This window comes from Manis pentadactyla, chromosome 3 (genome assembly GCF_030020395.1).
Source record: "Manis pentadactyla isolate mManPen7 chromosome 3, mManPen7.hap1, whole genome shotgun sequence".
NCBI classification, from domain to species: Eukaryota; Metazoa; Chordata; class Mammalia; order Pholidota; family Manidae; genus Manis; species Manis pentadactyla.
The window spans coordinates 156,915,927-156,939,144 of record NC_080021.1 but is presented as its reverse complement, the minus strand read 5'-3'; the positions used below and the strand labels follow the sequence as shown (position 1 = coordinate 156,939,144).

The 23,218-nt window shown below is 40.5% G+C and overlaps 1 long non-coding RNA gene across 1 annotated transcript in view; it reads left to right on the top strand.

Annotated features, from left to right (window-relative positions):
* The window catches only part of LOC130682985 (uncharacterized), an 88,549-nt gene that overhangs the window by 34,418 nt on the left and 30,913 nt on the right, over positions 1 to 23,218 (top strand). The window contains exon 2 of the long non-coding RNA XR_008996514.1: positions 22,008 to 22,160. This is a non-coding gene — a long non-coding RNA (uncharacterized LOC130682985). The remainder of the gene's footprint in view (positions 1 to 22,007; positions 22,161 to 23,218) is intronic.

The following is a 23,218-nucleotide window of genomic DNA, read 5'->3' as shown; positions in this document are numbered from 1 at the left end:
CTGTCTGCCACGCTTACCAAGCAGTCAGCGTCCATCTCTACAGTGAGGCTTATCTTGCCAAAAGTCCAGGATAGTCCAAGTCAGTCGGCTACAAATGCCTGTATCAGCCCCTACAGTAGAGGTGGCCTTGTCAGTGGGACCATAATAACTGACATCACTTGGCAAAGGCTCTGCACACTTTGGATGGTGTTTGGAAAGGTACAGTCAGCCACTGCCTCCAAAATTCTCTTTATATGTATATTTTCATGTCTGAGAAACCCCCATTTGGCTGACACACTCTTTCTTTAGCTATATTAAAATCTTTGAGGTCTGGTCTCATCTTGTTGGCAGTGGTATTGGGCTGTCTTGTTAAGGTGACCCTGCAGGTCTTGGTTGAAGCCTTGGTGCATTAGAGTTTATGTCTGGGTGTAATATTACTCCTGGATCTATGTTCTTGAGGAGGAGGCCTCTCTGTAGTATCCGAAAATCATCATGTACTGAATAATATTATGTACCACATGCTTTATCTCATATCCACATCTAATCTATTAGCAAATCCTAGTGGCTCTACCTAAAAAGCATATCCTGATTCTACTTACTTCTTCCCACTTCCACTGCTATCATTCTAGCCTGGGCCTCTACACACATTCACTGCCATGGTCTCCTAATCAGTCTCCCTATTTCCCATCTTGTCTACTGGGCTTTTTCTTCAACACAGAAACTAGAGTGATCTCTTTGAACACAGAGGTACTCATATCACTCTCTGCTGAAATCATCCAACTTCCTAAAAGACAGGAAAATTTAAATGGCCCTCCACTGGATACAAGGACCTTCCTGGTTTAAGGCCACATCTCTGACCTCACCTTCTATCCCCTCGTTGCTCATTCTGCTTCACCAACATGGGTCTCCGTATGCTTCTTCCAATACATCGACCACATTTGTACCTTGGGGCTTCTGCACTTCTTTTACCCTCTGTGGGTTAGGCTGTTCTTTCCCTCTAATATGTGTATGTCTCAGTCCTTCACTTTATCCTGAGCTCTCACTGGAATGTCCTCTCACTGGAAGCCCTCCTTGACCACCCTATCTAAAATAAGGGCCTCTTATACTGTATTGCTCATCTCTGCTTGCCCTACTCATTTATTTGCTCATGAAATTTTGTTCATCTCCCCCAACTAAAATGAATCCCACCAGGGCTTGTTCATAGCTGTATCCCCTGATCCTAAAACAGTGCCTGGAACCTAGTATGCTAGTATGCCTTCAACAAACACTTGTTGACTAATTGACAGAATATTCCCTTATCTTACTGAATCCTCACAGCACTTCTTTTAGATGTTAGTTGCTGGTATTCTGATTTTGTAAATAAACTGGAAATGCAGGCTCCATACTTTGCTTAGAGAATGTGGTTGCTATGGAGCTGAGTTTTTAATTTTGGCCCTTATGATGCCAAGTTCACTCTCTATCACATATTTTTAACCCCACTGAGTGATGTGGAACTATATGCCAATGTTAGTGAGTGCTGAGAGGTGGCATTTGAGGACTATGCTTTTGATATTCAGTGGCAGGGCAGAATCTTTAGGTTGTAGCTGTTTTTACAGTTAATGATGAAATCTCACAAGAAGCTAAGTGTGGCCCATACACATAGCTCTAAGTCAAGACTCTTCAGTCTCAGTATGGAGGATATGGAATTTAGTTTTCTGTTTTCTTGACATTCTGTTTCTAATTAACAGCTAGTGAACTTGGTGATCAGACATTGCATTGTAATAGTTATTACTAATTTCCGCACCTCCTTCAGATAGCTAGGTCATAACAGGAACTAGAGTTTATGTAGTCTGGGTCCAGAGCCAGAAGGCAGGAAGTTAATCTCATTAGAATCATTTATGCAAGGATCAGAGTCAAATAACCAGCTACAGATCCAAAATACAGAACGTTAAGCAGGTCTTTACAATAGATTACTGGCCCATCTCAGGAATGCCTGCCTGGCATCAGACAGGGAGGAGGGCCTGGAGATTAACCGAGTGCCCACATTTGCCTCTTGATGATGCCTGTTAGCCCAGGGCAAAGGCAAGGTCAGGAACCAGGCTGATCCTGACAGGTGTGTGCCTCTTGGACACTGCCTCAGCAATGGGGGTCAAGACTGCTCCCTGCCTGAGTTGCTGCTGGTGCATCTCTGAGTGGATAATGCTCTCACAGGTTGGTGTCATTTGGTTTTCATTTATATATAAATAAAATTCTAATGACTTCTGTCTCCTGATTTAACCTAGACAGCTGCAAGCACAAGTCTGTTGAAACTCCAAGAAATAAGTGGTTATACATAAATATGTTGTTTTTTTCTAAAGTAAGGGTACAATGGGCTCAACGTGAGTCAGCATATGAGAGTATTACTTAGAGGGCAAATGTAATTCTGGAACTCAAAAACAGGAACCAAGCATGAGGTTCTTTTCCTGCATACATCATTTTAACCATGTATTTTTATAACACCTATTATATTCCAGGTAATGTGTTATATTCTGACAACACATAGATACAACATCCAGTCACTTCTCCGAGGTTCGGGGTCTAGTGACTTCTCTGAGGGCCACTTCTAGACTCCTGTATTTTCCTATTTCTTTCAGCTTTCAAGAATTCTAAAAGGGGAAATAAAAATTTGAGATAAGTGGAAAATAAATTGATGAATTAATCCGAAGGTGACTTAATTATGAACTAGAGGAAAGATACAGACAGTTTACCCTATAGTCCATCTCCCTTCACACTTAATGAGAAGGCCTATGCAACAAGAGAGAAGATATTAAGATAAAACAGATGTAAGGGCCTTCCCTTCCTGCCCTTAAAACCATGGGAATATTTGTATATATATTACATATATCCTATATGTGCGTATGTGTGTGTACATATATTTGTGTCCCCCTCAAATTCATATGTTGAAGTCCTAACTTCCAGTACCTCAGAATGTGACTATATTTGGAGATAGGGCCTTTATAGAGGTAATTAAGTCAAATGAGGTCATTGGGCTGGGACCTAATCCAACATGACTAGTGTCCTTATAAGAAGACATTAGGACACAGACAGGCACAGGAGGAAAACCATGGAAAGACACAGGAAAACATGTCCGCCTGCAAGCTACAGAGGGAAGCCTCAGAAGGAATCAACCCCGTCAGCACCTTAATCTCAGACTCGTTGCCTCCAGGACTGGGAAGAAATACATTTCTATTGTGTAGGCCACCCAGTCCATGGTGCTTTATTAGGGCAGCCCTGGCAAAATAATGCAAATACACATACACAAATTCAAAGACTTCAGGCCAAAAGAATTTAAGAACTCAAATAACATATGCATGCGCAATATACATCAGGTAGTTTAGAAAATTGTGCTCAGGTGCTGGAGTGTGCTGGGTTTGCTAAGCTCGGTGGGAGGCTGAGAAATAATCCTGGCTGGATACTTCAGCTATGTGGATGTCAAGTGCTTCAGGTCTCCACTAGCTTATGCATTCAGTGAACATCTTTAAAGTGCTGACTATGTACCAAGCATTGAACTGGTAAGAGCTAGGGGCAGAAAACACGAGAATGATTAGAATCTGTCCTCAAGGAACTAGTTAGGGGCAGCCATTGCCAAGGTGTGAGAAATCTCAGGACGAACAATGAACAGGGCACCTCACAGTTGTTCCAGCTCTGTATTCCCATAGCCATGAACTATGCTTGATCTTTTTCTTACTTATTTTTCTTGTTTTAAAGGCTTCTTTTTTATTGACCTCCTCCAGGTCTTTTCTTCCTTTCTTTTTTTCCCAAATGACTGAGTAGGCTCCCAGGAAGTTATTCAGAGAACAGGATGCAGTAAATCCGACTTTTGTGTTAACTCTGACCTGAAGTGTTATCATCTGTCTGGCTCAATTCCAGAAGAGAGAACCACCTCCTGTGACCTCTTCCCCTGTATTTCAGGCCATAAATAGGTGTTGGGCCCCTGCCAAGTTCTCATAAGGGACTGTCAGTTCCTCACAAACATTACACAGCTGCAAAATCACTAAGCCACCCATGGTGACTCATAAAATCTACCTGTCTTAAATAGGGGGTATTAGAGATGTCACCTCCTGCCTATGACTATAATGCAATGATGAGCTCTAGTTCTTAGCTGACTGTCCAGAAGAGCCCTCAGAGGAACCAAATAAGAAATCTGGGAAATGTACACTTTGACTTACCCAGGATAAGTATTAGGAAGCAGACAGAGTAGAACTTCTAGACGATATTTTTATTCTAGGATTGTGATAAAATATAAATGGTGTTTGACAGCTGCTTGTGTGTAGTCAGGGTGATTCTCCAAAGAGAAAGACCAACAGCACATATACAGGTGTGTGTGTGTGTGTGTGTGTGTGTGTGTGTACAGAGGGAGGGGGAGAGAGAATGAGAGTGTTATTTTAAGGAATTGACTCATGTGATTATGGAGGCTGACAAATCCAAAATCCACAGGGCAGTCCAGGAGGCTAGAAACTCAGGCAGGGTTTCTATGTTGCAGAATTCCTGTTCTACCGGAAACTTTAGGATTTTTGCTCTTAAGGCCTTCAACTGCTTGGACAAGACCCACCCACATTATGGAGAACAATCTGATTGTAAATATTAATCACAGCTACAAAATATCTTCTCAGCAATATTTAGGCTAGTGTTTGACCAAACAGCTGGGCACCATAGCCTAGCCAAGCTGACACATAAAACTAACCATTACACTATACTACTTTTAACTAAAACAAGTACTCTGAATTCTTCATCATGTTATTGAATAAAAATCCTAATGAAGATAACTAATAGTCACAAAAATATTCTAAACCTCATATTTATGTCTCTATGAATGCTTTCAGCTGTGAGGTTTTGAACCACTGCATCACAAGGCAGGCAAGTCCATCTTTGGAAACTCTCATAGTTGACAAGTCCTTGCTTGACTTTACCTAGTCCCTGTCCCTCTCTTTTATAACTTTCATGCCTTAAATGCAGTTCTGCTCTCTAGAACAGCACTGGAGCAGGAGGAGGGATATTCCTTCTGTATGATGCTCAGCGTGGGGGTGGGGAACAGAGAATATTCTGTGCGTCAGGTAAGTTTGGGAAACATTGCTTGTAAGTTCTTCCTGCAGAAGATTTATCATGGCTCATATTAAAGGCTTTGAAATTTTGCAACAAAGAAACCAGCTGGACTAAACTTTAACAGCATTTCCCAGAGATCTGACCTTGAAACAATCCCCTTTTCTTCTTTTCAGTACAATCCTACAGAATGTGAGTTGAAAAGTTCTGCAAGACTCTCTGACACCATCAGTGCCAGCTCTTGGTTCAGATGTTCTGTCCCCCTGGTCGCTCTGCACTGTGGTTGTGTCAGTTTGTGTTGTGGAACATACCATCCCAGTCCTTAGTGACTTAAAATGATAGCCATTTATTATTTCGTCCAAGCCTAGAGTTCATTGAGTAATTAGACTGCTCTTCATTGATCTTAGCTGAGTTTTCTTATGCCTCTGCAGTGACAAGTGGGCTGGTGGCTGGCTGGCTGGGCCTAACCTTGGCTGGAATGACTGCTTTATTCCATGTGCCTCTCATATTGTTCCAGCAGACCAGCCTAGGATATCTTCATTGCAGCAACAGGTGTTGAAGAGAAGAAATGGAAACATGCAAAGCAAACACTTTTCCAAGTCTCTGCTTGCATCAAATTAAAAAAAAAAAAAACTCTTTTGGTCAAAGCACTTCCCTGGGGGAGCTTAGAGTGGTGGAATACTACAAAGTTACAGGGCAAAGGGCAAGGGTATAGGGTGACCATTGATAATTGAGGCCATTGGTTATATTCATCTGAAGCACCTGCCAAATGCAAATCTGAGAAATGGTGCCGGGATAGCTGCCTCAGAATTGCCAGGGGGGAACACAGTTATAATAGCAGTTCTTCAGATCCCCACCCCATAGCAATGCTTATAGTAGTGCTGGGGACCCACACTTTTAAAAGCTTGTCAGATAATACAGATGTGGGGCAGGTTTGGAAACTCCTGATCTGGACCCCTCTTCTGTTTAACAGTATCAGGTAAGCTCTCACAGTGATAAATGCTGCATGGGATATAAAAAGAGATTTAAGTTGAAGATGTTGGTGCTTCTTCCCATTGAGCTTCTGGTCTTGGGCAAGTAAGACTGATGTGTGATTAGTTACCCAGCAAACAGATCAGCTTTCAGTCCCGTGGCTGCTGTGACTCTTCCCTGACCTAAAGTCTGTCCTGCCTCTTAGGATGCCTACAATTAGACTGTTTTTTCAAATTCTCTGACACATTCCTTCCCATGTGTGCCATACCCTAAGTCGGGGCAGCTGTGGAAGGGAGCCTGAGCCAAGGGTAATACAAACTTAGCCCCATTTATAAGGGGCTGGGAATAGGCGATTCCTTCCCCGAACACTAAGAATGCCTGGGAGGGGGGTCAATGGAGTTACTGTTGTAAGGGGGTTGACTGTGAAAACATATAAGTGCCCAGCGTTATCCAGACTAGTATCTCCCAAATATATATACAACTTTTTATCCCCAATGTCATTTACATACAATAATGATTAGTTAACAGGTAGGCAATATACTGAAGTCATCATATCCAATTATCTATGTGTATATCATCTGTGGGTCAGGGAATAAACAACTAAGTAATATCTTGTGGAAGTTCATGTAATTTTTTACATTTAGAAGTTGGGAACTATATTAGTCTTCTTGGGCTGCCATAAGAAGGCACCGCAGACTGGCTGGTGTAAACACTTTTCTCACAGTTCTGGAGGCCGGAAGTCCACGATCAGGTACCGGCAGGGTTGGTGGGCCTCTTCCCGGCTCGCAGAGGGCTGCCTCCTCGCCTTGTCCTCACGTGGCTCTTGCGTGGCCTCTCCCCTGCGCTTGTGCAGAGACAGAGCTCGGGGGTGACTCTTATAAGGACACTGGCCTGTCAGATGAGGGCCCCACCATTATGTTCTCATTTAACTTTGATTACCTCACCAAAGTCCTATTTCCAAAAATAGTCACACTGGGGGGTTTGGGCCTCAATATATGAATTTGGGGGGACACAACTCAGGCTTTATGGGAACCACTGTGTTAGGCTGTTGCTGAATAGGATAAAATACCCTCACTCCTTACTGCTGCCATTTAGGATCACCTGCCAGATATAACTGGGCCTTGGAAACTTCCCTCAATCCTTCAGAGTGGTCACTGTCAAATATGTTTGGGCTGTAGTTATCCTAAGTAGCTCAAAAGACCCCTTGGCTTCCTACTTCATGTGTTACAGCTAGATTATGCAAAGCAATGGGGCCAAAAAATATGGGAATTGCATGCTTGCTTTAAAATCAAATGATAAACATATATAGATTTTACATTCTAGAATACTGCAGTATAAACAAATAGTCAAATTGTTTCAGGCTCACCTTGATCCTATGTTGCAATTTTAAAAAAGCAAGTAAAATATCCTCATATCCTCAATGAATATACTGCTGTACAAACATATTTTACATTTCCTTTATCAACAAGGGTATGGATGATTAATATTTGAATTGAAATACCTTTGTGTTTTAGCATAGCCCTTAGAATATTTTAGCTTCCTAATCTGCATATGTGCTTCACTGTAAGTTAAGTAGGCAAATGTTAGTAGCATAGTGGTTAACAGTGTGGGCTCTGAAGCAAGGATCAGCAAACTATGGCCCATAGACCAAATCCTGTGTGCTGCTTGTTTTTACAAATAAAGTTTTATTGTAACAGAGCCGTGCCTATTTGTTTATGTAGCATTCAGGCACAGTTGGGTAGATACCATATGACCAAGAAAGCCTAAAATATTTACCATCTTGCCCCTTACAGAAAGAGCTTGCCAACCCTCAGTCTAGAGTAAAGATCTTGAGTTCAAATCCTGGCTCTGCAGTTTCCATCTGTGTGATCTCAGGTGCATTATCTAGCCTCTCTGTGCCTTAGTTTTCTTTTGTGTAAAATGAGAACAGTAATATTACCTGACTCAGAGGAGTGTTGAGGGCAGTAAATGACCATGTAAAGATTTCAGCATAAGTCCTGCACTAAAGTAAACATTCAAACAGTAGCTGTTTTTAACTGAATAACCCACAACAAACCAAATTCATAATGAAGATGCTAAACTAAGAACAATTAATAATTAGAAAAGAAAATGAACAGTAGTTAAAAACCTGACCAACTCAAATCTATATTGGTTAGGCTCTTCCCTAAATATCTTTTCTAAGAATTTACAGGAATTCTATTTGTATGTGAGGCATCCCAGTGGAAACTTTTGAACAGTGGCAAATGTTGCCAGCCACTAAGCCATCTTAGGGGAATACAGAATAAATCCTTAGTGTGCTCTGGCAATATACTAAGTTTAGTTTATTAATAGCATATTTAGTAATCCTTAATAATTCACTGTGTAATTTTTCAGTAAATAGCTTCTAGCCATTCATAAAAATAGAAGTCAGTGGAATTACATTGTATTTTTGGTTCTGTTCCTAGCCTACTGGATGGTCCTTTGCAGCTGTCTCAGCCCAACCCTTTCCTGATGGATGTGCCGCCGTCAGGTCATAGAGTGAATGAAATCAAGTCATGGAGCCAATGGCTGGTTATATTGTCAGCCTGATTCTCTCTTATGGCTACAGGCTGTACCTTTCCCCATGGTCAGCCATGGCAAACTGGCCTCTGGGAGAATTGAGTAGTACTCTGTGTGGTTGGGTAAACGTAAATATCTTAGTGCCCCTGGAAAATACATCCCAGTGATGAGTAGTAGGCCAGTAGCATCATGTTTGTGAAAGGAAGTTCATAATTCAAGAGCTGAGCAGCGGCAGTTGCTCCCCCCACCCCACTCCCTCTACCTTGAGGGTTACGTGAGGTCACTGGCCGTTCTTTCTCCGAGGGGTTAGTTTGACGGTTGTATGGGAAACACTGGAGTAGCCGTCATAAAGAATAAACTGGATGTTTAGTTAGGAGTAGGAAGTGTGAACAGAAAGTTCCTTGTCTAATCTGTTGGTTGTTTGGGTCCTTATCACTGTCAGAAATCTCTTCACAAAATTTCAAGATGAAGTACAAATAATCATTAACCTGTAATCATGGAAAAGAGCCATCAAGAACGGTTACTCAGTGGCACAGCAAATTCATTCTCAACAGCACTCTAATTATTCATCTCATTTTTCAGATATTCACTAGATCTTCAAAAATTCCTGTGGGTAGTTCTTGCCCAAAATGCTCCCTAAAATGGTCTTCTCTCTCTTCTGAAGCTTGGCATCGTCTCTGGTCTGTGAGAATTTTGTCAGAGTCCCTTCTCTTACTTCTTCTCCTGTTTCTTTCTTTCTTCATGTTCTGCCACTGCATAGAGGTCTCCCTCCTTTGCGCCCCACCTTCCTCCATTGATTTCATCACTTTTATTCTCGTCCTTGAGGATTCCTTAAAAATGCAGCCTAACTTCAATCAAGTGAAAGGGAGCCATCCATATACATCTTTTCTTCTGGGTCACGAATGACTAGATGATGTATTATGGAAAAGAAAGAAGGACATAAAAGAGTGGGTGTGTGAATTTACAGTTCTTGTTTACCTTACTTGGTTTTTAAAAATGACATGTGTTTCCTGATGATAGAAAAAATACTTGACCATTGTAGGAAGGATGGCAAAATAAAGAATGCTAATAAAGAAAACATAACCCATAAACCTACCATGCAGGGTAACCACTCTTAATATTTTGCTGTATTTCTTTCCTCTCTTCTTTATCCACATATTAATTACACATATACTTGCATACAATTTATCTGCTGAAAACTTACATCATAATAATAGTTCATATGTACCAAGTGCTTACTATGTACTAGATATAAGGCCAAGCATTTTATCTATAGCATTTCATTTAATCTTCATTATAAGCCTGTGAAGTATGAGTCATATTATTCTCACTTTAAAGATGAGGAAATAGGAAAGAATGAAATTACCTGACCGAGGTAAGTAAGGATGAAAACTCAAGCAGGTAAGAGCCATGGTGTTAATGTTATGCTATTCTGGTCACCGTTTTGCTCCAGTAATATCAGATTTCATTATTTAAATAAATTTATTAGTGATTAGATTAATTTTTTTAAGACCCAATGAGTTATTATCTTTGAAAGAAATAATGTGTATTAATGGTGGTTCAAATTACATAAACTTTAATTTCTTAACAGCGTGCCACTTTTGCCTTCCATAAAATGAAGTGGGAAATTATTGCCCATGTGAAATGCCATAAACAGAACTCCATTCTTGTCATTATCCTGGTTTCTTGTTTCTTCTTTACTGTTCTAAATGAACTGCTGAATTTGTCAGGTGAGAAAGGGAGGAGGAGAAACCATCTCATTAACCCAGAAAAGATTCACATTGAATTCTCCCTCTATACCCACTTGTTCTGCCACCCTAGTAGAGAGACCATTACATCTTGATGAATACCAGGTCAACTGCTCTCTGGATCCACTCCAAAGAAAATGAGTACTAAATCCACATGCATCTAATACTAAGATCTACATGAATGCTAAATCCATTCTCCTAATATCTCCCCAATGGTATTAATCACGAAATGGGCTGAAGTTGAAGCTGTCAGCCAACTTAGCAACATCTGACAAGTTATCATGTCCCTAATATTAGAGTGTGTGTTCAATGTATATAAACATTTTACTGTTTGTTCTGAATGTTATATTTTATCAATATATAATGTGTATTTTCTTCTATCAGTGATTTATGTTTTCTACAATAATACTCTACAGAGTATAATTAGAAGTTCTGCCTCGTCTCCATCTAAAAATATTTGTGTGGGAAAATACTATCTGAAATCATTATACATGTGCACATTTAGAATCTGCTTTTCCACAAAATGGTTTAGTGACTTAGACATTTTAAAGGGCTGCATAATCTTGATTCTTTATATATATATATATATATATATATATATATATATAGTTTGTAAGCATGTAAATTTTATCTATTTTTATACATGAGCTTTGGGAGCACTGCTGCAGAATTTCTTTGAATTATTTTCATTTATTTCCCATGAAATGTCAGCATTGCTTCTTATTACTAAGAGAGCAGAGTAAATAAATATCCTAAAAGGTATTCTTGCAGTACCTGATTTCAATTACTGAGTAACAAGGTTAATTTAGAATAATAAGATTTTATGGCATAACAGGTATGAGATACAAGATGATTCATTTTAGTCCCTTCCTTCTGTGGATGAGGAAACTGAGTTTATGGCTTGCCCAGAGTCAATAGCTGGAACTAGAAAACCTTCCATAATATCTTAAAATAGGAGTGGGTATTTCACTGTTCCCCACAAAAAAAAAAAAAGCTTTTTATATTTGGAAAAACTTTGTGGAAAATTGAACACTTCCCTATATCCATAGTATTGAAAATGGAGTTGCCCCCTACTCTCCCACAACTTCTGCAACCAGCAGTATGCAAGACCATCCAGTGGTCAAATTGTTGAAGAACTTTTAGACTTGAAAAAAAGCAATAATAATACAGAGCATTTCTATATGTTCCTGTCCCAGCATGCCACTCTGTTAACATCTTATACATGTATAATTATCAAAACAGAAAATTAACATTAGCAAAGTACCATGAACTGAGGTAAACCAGAGATTCCATTTCAACTTTACTTTGAAGTGTTTTGAAGTGTCCAACTCGTGTCTCTTTGCTATTGTTGTTCCCAAGATCCAATTCAGGATTCCACATTGCATTTAGTTGTTATTTCTCTCTGGGTTCCTGTAATCTACAACAGTTCCTCAGTCGTTCATTGTCTTTTGTGACTTTGCCCACCAAAGAGTATTGATCTGTTATTTTGCTGCACATCACTCAGTTCAGGCCTGTCTGGAATCTTCTCATGATTGGACTGAGGTCACATATCTCCTTCAAAGAGTACCACAAAAATGGGTATTTATTCTTCTCCATACACTAAATTGTGGCATTCATGATGCTGATATGTGTTATTGATGATGTTGGTCTTGATCATCTGGTCAAGACATCTGGCACCAGACTTTTCCACTATAAAGTTACTATCCCAGTGGACAAAAATAGAACTCTCTGAACAAAAAAATGTATAATAGTATTCAATTTTTATCCATAAAATAATATAAATATCCATGAGTTATCATGACATAAATGAGTAGTTGGTAAAACAGTAGATTCTTGTTCACAGTATTGGTGCTCTATGAAGTCACTGTGTGTGAGCACTGCATTAGCTAGTACTGAACCGTTGCTCTTAGGGGAGATACAGGTTTAGTTTCCTTAAGCCTCTGGTCAAAACCTTTTCATCAGTTGATCAATACACAGCCTGGTTTTATTTGTATTTCTGCTAAAGACACCTTATTTGACATAGTTTTGATTCATTCACATTGAACTCAGAGCCAGCAGCATGCTCACTTACTCCCCAGTGAAGCTTATCTAACAATCATATTTCTTATGGAAGGTGCATCACAACTGTCTTGCACTTAGGACCATTAGACACCCTGCAACACTATGCTGAGGGTCATTTAAACAGCGAAATCAGCAAGAAAGTGCACAAAAATGTGAAAAATATGTCATGAAATAGATTGACCACTTGTTTACATTATATAGAAAGGGTCACTTGTTTACCATGTAAGAGCTAAAATAAGAAGGCAGAGTGTTGCCTTGTTTGACCTCAGCTGGAATGTGTACTTCGCATGATTCAAATATTTCATTGCTCTGAACATGTCCATGAATGACCAAGAAAGTACCATGGGTATGAATTCCAAGGTTACAAGTAAATTCCAACAAGTAGGTAAATCCTCAAATATGTAATCTCTGAATGATGAGGATGGGCTGTGTATGGAAAAGTGACAACTCTTCTTGGCAGTAGAATTCTAATTAATAGATGCGAATAGAATGAAGGATGTAGAAAATTGCCACTAGGCAGCCATCCCAGTGATCACTGTTACAGATGGACCCACCAGTGGATGCTAGAACAGTGGGCAAAGGTTTGAGGGACAAGGGAAATTGCATAGTCTTGAAGTGTCACCTCCAAGACGTTTATTGACTACAGGGGGAAATACATTAAATTTATACTTAAAGTTAATATTGCACCATTTCTATATGTTTCTAATATTTATATATCATTAGCAGATGTTGACCACCAATACATATAAATAGGTCGTATATACTCAGATTCTTGATGATAAGGGGGTCTCTAAATTTTTTTTTGTATTTTGATACCTGGATAATTAGATAGTGTTCACTCTATACCATTGATTTATATATAACTGGGAAAAGTCAAAGAAACTGCCACTTCGAGGTTATACTTGGGATGCTTAATGGTCACTGTGTAAAATCATTTCAGGTAGAGGTAAGTACTCGTTCTTCAGTGTTCCCACTATGCCCTATTTGAACAGATTACAAATGTCTACTTCATGCTCTAGAATTGATTGTGGATACATACGTCTCCTGAGCAAGATAGTGCCTGCATTCAGTGGCTCTCTCCTTCATCTTTATATCTCCAGTGACTCACACATAGTAGATGCTCAATAAACATTAATTGGAAATGGGATGGCATGGGGTAGGACAGGGTAGAATCCAAGATAAATACCCACGTCTGCTGGGCAACCACTGTTTTGTTTTGTTTTGTTTTCCAGACAAGTTTATTTTATCACAAGCGAGTTTTTGTTCTTGTCATATTTCCAGATGCTAATGTTCATCTCCAGTTCATGGTGAAAACAACTATACTCTTTGTTTGTAAAATCTCAAGTTACATGGAAATGAATGCCTTTTAAAACTCATTTGGCTCAAGGGAATTTTCTTATTCCACATGTTCTGGTTCAGATGTGACCTGCAGAGTTTTATTCACATATCTACCTTTATCCTAATAATGGTGGTAGTGTGTGTCTCAGAGGCAAAACAGACTAATGCCAAGAATTAGGGATTTTGTGAAGCAGCTCATCAGAAAAAATTCCAGTGTCCTGGTGGGTTCTGAGCACTTAGATGGTTTCACGTTAAACCAAATGTATTAGTCAGAGTAGCTAACTGACATAACAAACAACTCCCCAATTCCAGAGGCCTAACATAATACATTTTTTCTTGCTCATGAACAACCCAGTGCAGTGTTCCTGGCTGGGCAGTTTCCCTCAGGGAGTGTTTCAAGGACTCAGTCTTCTTCCATCTGGTGGCTCCATGTCCTTAGAATACACTCCCGTCAACGGTGGGTTTTATGAGCCAGGTGTAGAACTGGTTTCATACCTTCTACCTACATTCCAATTATGAAATCAATCATAAATCCACCCCTAAGTGCAAGGCACACTGGAAAATGTCTTACTTTGTGTGCCCAGGATTAAAAATGAGAATTGTTTGGGGAACAACTAGTCAGTCTGGCTCACTGGCTCAGCCTGGCATCTCTCTTTCAAATTCTCATGTCATTTGTTTTCCTTATTTGTTTCCATTACTTAACACTTTCTTCATTGTATTCATTCATCAGTTATTAAACCCATTAATACCATAATGGGCTCCTACAGCAAGCACACCAGGTGATGGAAGGTTGTAAAGAAAAATTAGGTTCAGGGCTCACCCTGGAATTCAATCTAGTTTACCCTTATTTAGCTGTCCAATTATTTGGAAGTCATGCAATACTCATTTAATTCTCTCATCCAAACATGAAATAATATGATTGTTGACTGCCTATCTCACAAAATATCTAAGTACTTTAAGTCACTCAGGCATCCAAATTTTGTCCCAAATATTTATTTCCTGCTCATTCATTTGTTCATGATTTACGTTTTTGTAGTCTTACTGGAAACAAGAAGATGCAGATGTCCAAGACTTAAGGAATATGTAAAGGCAAAAAAACTTTAAATACTCTCTTTAAATTTAATAAGCCTGGAAAATCTAGAAAGGGTTATTATCCTGTCTTATTAGAGAACTAGAGTTTTGAGAACCACTGGTCTAGTCCCCAGTTGTCTGTGAACTTGGTATTCCTCTTTTGTTAGTAAGTGAGCAAGTTGAATTCAGGGGCCTCCTGTAACAGAAACTCTTTTCTATCCACTAAGTTCTATCTTTATTCACCTAATGATGAAATCATCTTTGTAAGAAAAATCATTACTTGTGTAATTTTTAAATGTATTTATCATAGAAAAGGTTGAAAATACAGGTACACAAAAAAGCAAAAATTAGAAAAGTTCATTATCTGATTTCCCCTCATTAAATCCTGTTAAGGTGAATGTGCCTTTCCAAGTCTTTTTCTGAGTGTGTGTGTGTGCCTACAGTATACATAACCTTTTACTAATGGGAACATACTAAGCCTAAGTTATAACTTTTAAAAATTCATTTGTTAACATATCCATCTTTATATTGGGCAGTTTTTTACTAGAATTTCATTCTGAGCACAGTAAGTGTAAGTGAATCAATAGATTAAAAAGCAACACGTACAAGAAACTGGCATTCGTATGTGAAATCGGGTAACAGCAGAGGTAATACAGAATTGAGAGGAATAGCCGAGGGCGTGGTGGTTCTGAAATGGACAGTATGTGTGGTGGTTACTGCTCAGACCTGGGTTTAAATTGAGTCCAGCATAGTTATCATGATATACATTATTTTGTATGGACTAAATAGCTATATCTGAGTCAATAGTTAAATACTCCTTTGTGATACAAATGCAACACTAGCATCTATATACCCTAGCTTTATAGTTTACTAACTATAATCCTGCGGGCTAGATTTCCTTATTTGTCAAATGGCAGGCTACTCAAGAGGGTCCCTGAACGATTAAATGAGTCAGTACATAGAAAGTGCCCGGCATATGGTAAATGCTCAATGACTGTTAGCTTTTGTGATACTGTATGTGCATTTTAAAATAGTAGATGATAGTCTCTTTATAAGTAGGCTTTAAATCAGTGATTCCCAGTCAAGACTTACATCCCCTTCCCTATTCCCCAGAGGACATTGCACAACATCTGGGGACATTTTTGGTTGTCCCAAATGGTGGAGGTGGTGGTGGAGGGAGTGCTAGTATGTATTGGGTGGAGGCCTGAGATGCTGCTCAGTGTCCCACAGGGCCCAGGACGCCCCCTGCCCTCCCCTCCAGCCAAGACTGTCCCCGTCAGTAACCCTGAGGTTGAGAAATCCTGCTTTAAGGGAATGTATATGCTGTGTGGTCATAGATGGGAAATTTGCTATCAAAGTCACACAATTAAAAAGTAATCCCTGGTCATCAATTAAGTCTGGAAAAGAGGTTAATAAATATTACTCAATCCACCTGATTTTTGATCAAATGAAAGACTATATTTAACTCTTTCATAAACTAAGGTACTATGCAAGTATAGGTTAGTTCTAAATTATTTTCCTCAACTTAAAATTTTACTTATTCCCCTACATAGGTTCCTTTTCAGACATCTTTTTCCTAATTACTTCTGCCCATGGTGAAATTTTAATACTACAAGTAATCTGTACATCCAGGCAGTTGGATAGGGTTGAGGTTTTGAGGGCCAGAAACCACTGTGACAGTGATGATCTTTTGCCTCACAGGAATCAATTTTCACTCCCTTAGGGCAATATCACTGTTGAGAAGGCATATTCTAAAAAAGAGGAATGAATTTTGAGAGTATAAAGTGAGTTTTATTTATGTATTTTCATGATGTTCTGACAACTTAAATTAAAAGGACCTTAGTATCTCCTGTCCTGCATTTGGGATCCTATAGAGACAGCAACGGGAAACTCAACAGTAATACTATTGACTTAAAATGCCTAGGGCCCACATTGGGCTGAAGTGCCTGCAGGATTTTAAATGGACAGCACTGCTCACACACAAATGGAGATTTAGTGAATCTGAAAATGCAAAAGTAAAATCTGGTAGAGGACAAACATATGAGAAATTGAAGAGGAGATGAGAGCTTCCTAGAGAGGCAGCACATCTGAATTTAAGCTTATCATGGAAAGGACATATCAAAGAAAGGTTTGCGAGGCAATAGGATGGAAGCAAAATTGTGCTGGATAAGGAAGTTGAAAAGAAATATTTTCTGTTTGTAGGTGAAAGTTACTACAATAACTAGGTAGCTTTTTTTCCCTTTGTTTGAAAAGGAAAGGTTAGGTACAACTAAATCTGCAAAGTGAGAGGCACGTCACACAGAGTGGGAATGGGAAGCTGACGGCCTATATGTTAGCTACCTTGCAGTCAAGCCATAGGTCCGGCGGAATCTTTATGCTGTCGGACCTCTTTTCATCTATTCCCTTTGCTCTTCACTGCCCTGCCTCCCATTTATAAATCCTCAGCAGAGAAAACTCTTGTCCAAGTTTTCAGGCTTACCTCCTACCACACATGTACGCAGACCCCCTCCTCGTGCCTGCTCTGTCCCCCAACATTCTGATAGTTCTTGTGGGTTCCACAGCCTCACTTCTGCTTCTCACCAGTCCTTCTGTTAGGACAGCCTTCTCAGGGTTGCCTTTCTCCCTTCATACTTTTGTACTTGCCCTTTTAATTCCTGCTTTCCCATTCTAACCTTGGGAGGCAGGTATGAGCCTTAGTACATGTATCTGACCCCCTGAGGCCACACAGTGTGATTAGATCGCATGTCCTCTGACTCCACATCTGATGTTCTGCCTACTCTTATGATGCAGGCCTGTCTAGCAACTTGACTGGCATGTCGTGCATCTTCAATGAACATTTAAGTTGTCTGCATCAGAAATTCTTCATTTCCTGCTCCTTTGTTAGCATCTGTCAGCAACTGGGAGACTGAATCTTTGCCTTTCTGTCTGTATGTGCTTTGTTATTGTCCAAGATGAAGGCTGAATGTTGACCCCATAGAATAAACATCATATACTTTGGTTCTGTAGCGTGCCCCGTGAGTGTTTAGGTACTGCTGTAGGTAAGTGGCCACATGGAAGGAGGGGCCAAGGTGTTCACAGGCAGTGCTGGGTGTCATGCTCCTTGAAGGTAGAATTTGCTGCCCTTAGTTTGTATATCCACAGGCTTCCCCTGGCCCTGGAACATGGTTGGTGCTTAACTCGTGTTTATTGGAGCAAAGGAGCTATTGTTTCCCTCCTTTTCCATATGGGTGTCTGCCAAGTCTAGAACAATTCTCCCTTCTCTAGGAACTCAGAATTGGCATTAGCTATTTCTTGCTTGAACTCCCACCCCCATCCACCTCCAGCCCCAGTTAACTGGCCAGGGTCGAACACCTGACTGTAACTGGCTAAAATACCATCACTGAGATCTGGGATTGAGACACTAAGGGACAGAGGGTCACTCTGTGTGGCTAACCCCAGAGCATATAAATCAGGAGCTGTTACAGAGCTGTCCTGTGGATTGAAGATTGGAGAAAGATAGACTTCCAAGATAAAAGGCTGAAGCCACCATTTAGAGAAGACAAAATATGGATAGACATCCCTGAGGAATTCCAGTCCATTCCTAAGTCTTGGTTGCATTTCTGCATTTGATTCTCTGAGGCAGCCTCGTGTTCTTAATAGTAAATTCATTTTTGTGTTAGTTGGTTCAAGTTGGTTTCAGTTGTTTGTAACAAAATCTTCTACCACTGTATCAACATTTCAGATTTCTCATTTCAATGAAAGAAATTATACTAAGCAGAAAATATAATAACCAGGAGAGACCAAACTTAGTTTAAAAACTATAAAGAGAAATCATTTGGGTATTTTATATGTTAAAAATAGATTTGAGGGAATTGGTGGAATAATGCTGAGGGTCTCCATCTATTGTTTTTTTGAAGTAATAGGGAATTTTTCTTTCCAGAAGAATTAGGAGCATGCAGATAGAGAAATAATAACTGCCTAAAAAACAGACAACAGTCAATGATAAAGGACCAAAGAGTTAAACTAGGGCATGTAAGAAACCTGAAAGTCATTCCTCCGTGCTTCCTGAACTTCAGCCCTCATATCCACTTCATTGCCAAATCCTATTTCCCATCTAATGGTCTCTTGAGTCTGTCTCCATCCATGACTGGCCATTATTTCTCACAAGGAGTCATGCAGTGGCCTTTTGGAAGTGGATTTCTGGCAGCCCCTTGTGCCCCCAGGGTTTCTCCACACTGGGGCCAGAGCGGTCTTATAAAAATGTCCAGTTGATCCTGTTAGTCCTTGCCAGTGAAACCCATGCAGCCTTCTTTTTGTTCTTCCCCATTAAGCACTGTAAGATACAGCTGCTGTCCACCTGTCCAGCCTCGTCTGAACCCCTTTCCCTTCCATGTCTGTGCTCCTGCTCTGCGCTTCCTTTCAGTTCCTTGCTTGGCTCCCTGCACCATGGGACTTTTGCACAGTGTTCCTTCTTCTGGAATGTTCTTTTCTGCTTACCAGCCTTCGTGGCTTTCCTGAGTAGACTGATGATTCCTAAGGGAGCACTGTGCGCCTATTCCTTTCTACCATTTCTCACCGTGGTGGTTTTCCTCTTTTCATCATTTTGTTGTCTGTCTATTCTACTAGACTGTAACACCACCAGGGCAGAATGCATCTGCTTTAGATTATTGTTTTAGTCCTAGCCCCCAACAGAATGATCAGATATTTATTGAATAAATAAATATGTGGAAAGGTAAAAAAATGAGAAGCAAGCAGTCAAACCACAAAAAGCAACCTCTCGCTTTTAATACTCTTTCCAAAGACTGGTTTATAATCCTGTTGTTTGTAACTCACAGTTTCTCTTAGATACTAGGCTAGTCATGAACAATATTATTAATAATGCTAAAATCCCTTTGACAAGTAGGAATATATGGTTATCAGTAGATTACATTAATTAATGTTAGTAGGGCTTCTTGGCCAGCCCACAAAGGCCTGGGTAACCCACAGTGTCTCTGAAATAGTAGTATTCCGTCCTGAAATCTACTAAGCCCTGGTGCATGTGGAGGGAAAGAGGACTCTGATTTCTAGCAGAGGAAAGATGCTCTGAGAGGCATGTTCTGAGGTCAGCCCTTCTGGTGGAGAGCACAGGGCTGGGCAGATGGGAAAGGAGGGGCGCTTCGGGACCACTGGAGAGAACAAGCTGCTCATGAGGCAGTGGATGTGGCTGCCTCTTCCTTTCCCTCTGCACATGTCCCTTTTGAAGGTGTGTGCACTTCAGCAGAAGACACAGCTTACCCAGCTGGAGGAAGACCTTTCATCCAGACTGTAGAGCGAGCTGTACTTTGGGCTAGAATTCCTACATAAACATTCCATCCCAAGAAGAAGTAAAGGAAAGGAGTTTCTGAAGGTAGAAGATTGGTAGAGAAGCCCTCTGAGAGCAGGGGAGTGACCTCAGGGCAGTGTGTGGAGGAGATGATCGCATTGGTTGCTGGAGAGAAGGATGGATGGCGCTCAGGGAATGAGAAGGCAGCAAAGGAGAAAAGAGCTCCTGCAGGCTACTTGCCTGAGAGTGAGGTCAGGCCTGCTAGTTCAATGACTGGATTTTCTGACAAATATTCCCAGAGCCCATAGCTCAGGAGAAGGACCAGTTACTTCAGCTAGACTTTTCTGGAGAATATCAGTTTTATTTTAGAGTAATCTGGCTGCAAAGTTAAGAAAAATCTAAAATCCAAGAAATAATCAAATTACATAAACAATTACATTGCAGTGAGTTGTTTTAATGAAACGGGATAGCACAGAGTGCTCTGCAAAAGCTTTTTTGTTGAAATTCCAACAAAGGGGTTGCTGGAAATTATGGCCACTGTTCTTTCCAAGAGTTTTACAAATACCATCCATGAAGTAAGATGCATAGGAATTCTGATAACAGAGTTTTCTTGTATTCACCATCCCATTCCCTTCACTCAGGAGGTGGTCTCTTATTCATGGCCATTGGATGTAACCAGCGAACCGAATACTTGAAACCAATTTGCTGGTTTGAGAAGAGGTAATGGATTCTCACCGCATGTATACACTTGGAAAATTTCATTGTTTAACTCTACATTTTGATGATTCTCACCTCACGCTCTAATAAGTTAGGCAGACTGGGTGAGGTATATGGATTCTCCTCACTTTACTGAAGTCTTCAGAGGCGTTGAAAATGTTTAATGGACTCTCAGTGTTGCCTTGAGTTTAAAATACTGAATGTGCTTCTCAGAAAATGTCTGGTTAGGTGAGGCATATTTTTTTTGGAACCATGTGCTTTATTTTGGGGGAGGATGTGGGAGAGAAATTTCCTGTACATTTTGCTTGGTACCAAGAAGATAATGGAGGTGATGGAGTCAACATCAAATTAAATATATTTCTGGATATTATTTAAAATGATCACTACTTGAGCTGCTGTTGACTTACTGTTGTCAGAATTGCAGTGTTCAATCAATGCATTATTCAATTATTAACATTTATTGGTCATAGGTAGGACCTAAATTTGTTTTCTTGAAATGAAAAGAAGCTACTGTCACTGATGGAAAGTATTGTGTCAGGCACACACATACTCCCTGAATGACCTTGTGCATTTGTATTTTCACCGAGTAATAAAAATTCAATTGAATACTTAATGTTCAACTCTTTGGGTGGGTGAAAATAAACAAAAATTCAGCCCATTTGTGGTCCATATCTCTTCAGTATATTGTCTGAATATATATAAGGTAGTGAAGTCAAATGCTGCTGAGCACACCCCTTCAGATCCTGGAGATGTGGGTCCCACACCACTGTAAACCCTCCCCCTCCACTTATTCCCTAGAGATATTATTTTGGCCCAGGGAAGTTTCGTTTTAGCAGGAAGACTGCCATTTTTGAACCAACCTGAGCAGGCTTTGTGGCAGGAAACATTTATTGTTCCCAGTCATCATTCATGAGATGACTATTATGAACAAGTTTGCTGATAAATCCATAGCTGCAGGGGAGGAAATGAGTTTGTGACAAGGAGAATTTCTTTCCTCTTAATGGGGAGAGACCTCTTTAAACTTTACCTGTATGGGTTTATGGTGGAGTAGGCCCTATGGTTATTTGTGAACTTGAACCAAGGGGTCTTCCTAATAAATAATTGCATTTTAGAAATAAAATTCTCTTGGGCCTCATTTGGAGTAGTCAGTTGGTGAGGAAAGGAATCAAGTTACTATTTTTCTCAAATTCTACAGTTTTGGCTTTGATATATTTTTTTAAACTGACAAGTTATTTTTCTTTTAGTCCATCAGGGTGATGCAGAAGACTGTCCTATGAACCAGGCAGAGCAATGGAAGCCAAAGAGAGGGCTCCGGTGTCTAGCCACAGGCACGCCACAAGGGACGAGAAGGAGCAGCAGTTTCAGCGAACAGGGGAAGAGAAGCTGTGTGTGGACAGGTAGCAGGAAGGGAAGCATTTAATTCCCTGTGGTTATTATTGGCTCATGAGGCTCATGAAATACATAGCCCCGACTTAAGGATCTTGTGGTAGAATGTTTCAAGGACTGTGCAGCAGCCGTGCCAGCCACACAGAATTGTTCTATTTCTAAACAATCGCATGCTTTGCCGATTAGCATTTTTTCTTTCTGCTGCATCTTTTGAGATAATATCCGGAGAGTCAGCAGTAACCCTCAGACTGAGGCAGCTTGCAAGTTGTGAGGTCTTAGGAATCAGGGTGACCTCAGGATGCAGTTTCTAGTCCAGAGCAGGTCACCTGTGACTGAAATTCTCCTGAGACACAGAACAGAAGGACTTATTACTATGAAGGAAGATGCAGAGTAAACCTTTTCCTCTTTGCTCAACGAATGAACCACATTTAAAGGGGGTGGTAAGAACACTGGCAGAATGATGTTCTTACTGTATTAACTGATTTTCCCCCTCTGGCAGCTCCTTTTGCCTCTGTGTCTGTCCCCCACCCCCCAGCCCCATTCAGGCATCACTTATTGTATAAGGGGAAAGAGGAGTCTTATCAAAGAATGTGGGGGGGGGAGAGCTTTTGATTTTCCAAAGTCAACACCCTAAAGGTGCTTGGCATGGAAGCTATGAGTTGGAGAAGGCTTCTAGCCTCAGGAAGAGCAAGACATTTTCCAGGTGTGCAGTGGGGAGCTGAGGAGGAGGAAGGGGAAGAGGTTGGGGAAGGAGGGAGAGGTCTTAGAAACCGGTGGCCCTTCTCTCCTCTGTGCCTTGCTCCCTGGAGGGGAAGGGGTGGGTATGTCAGCCCCAGATGGCTTTGGTTACCATCACTCTGCAGTAGAGCTCAAGGAGACAGCAAAACCCCAGAACAGACATAGCTGAGGGCTGTCTAAGGAACAGATAGTCTGAACCAGCCTTGGAGAGTTGAGCATACCCAGCACAGTGTGCCTTTCAGACACAACCAATGTTTGGGAGACCTTCAACTTTGGAATCAGATCTGGAGTTAATTCCTCGATTGAGCCCTTACTTAGTATGTGACATTGG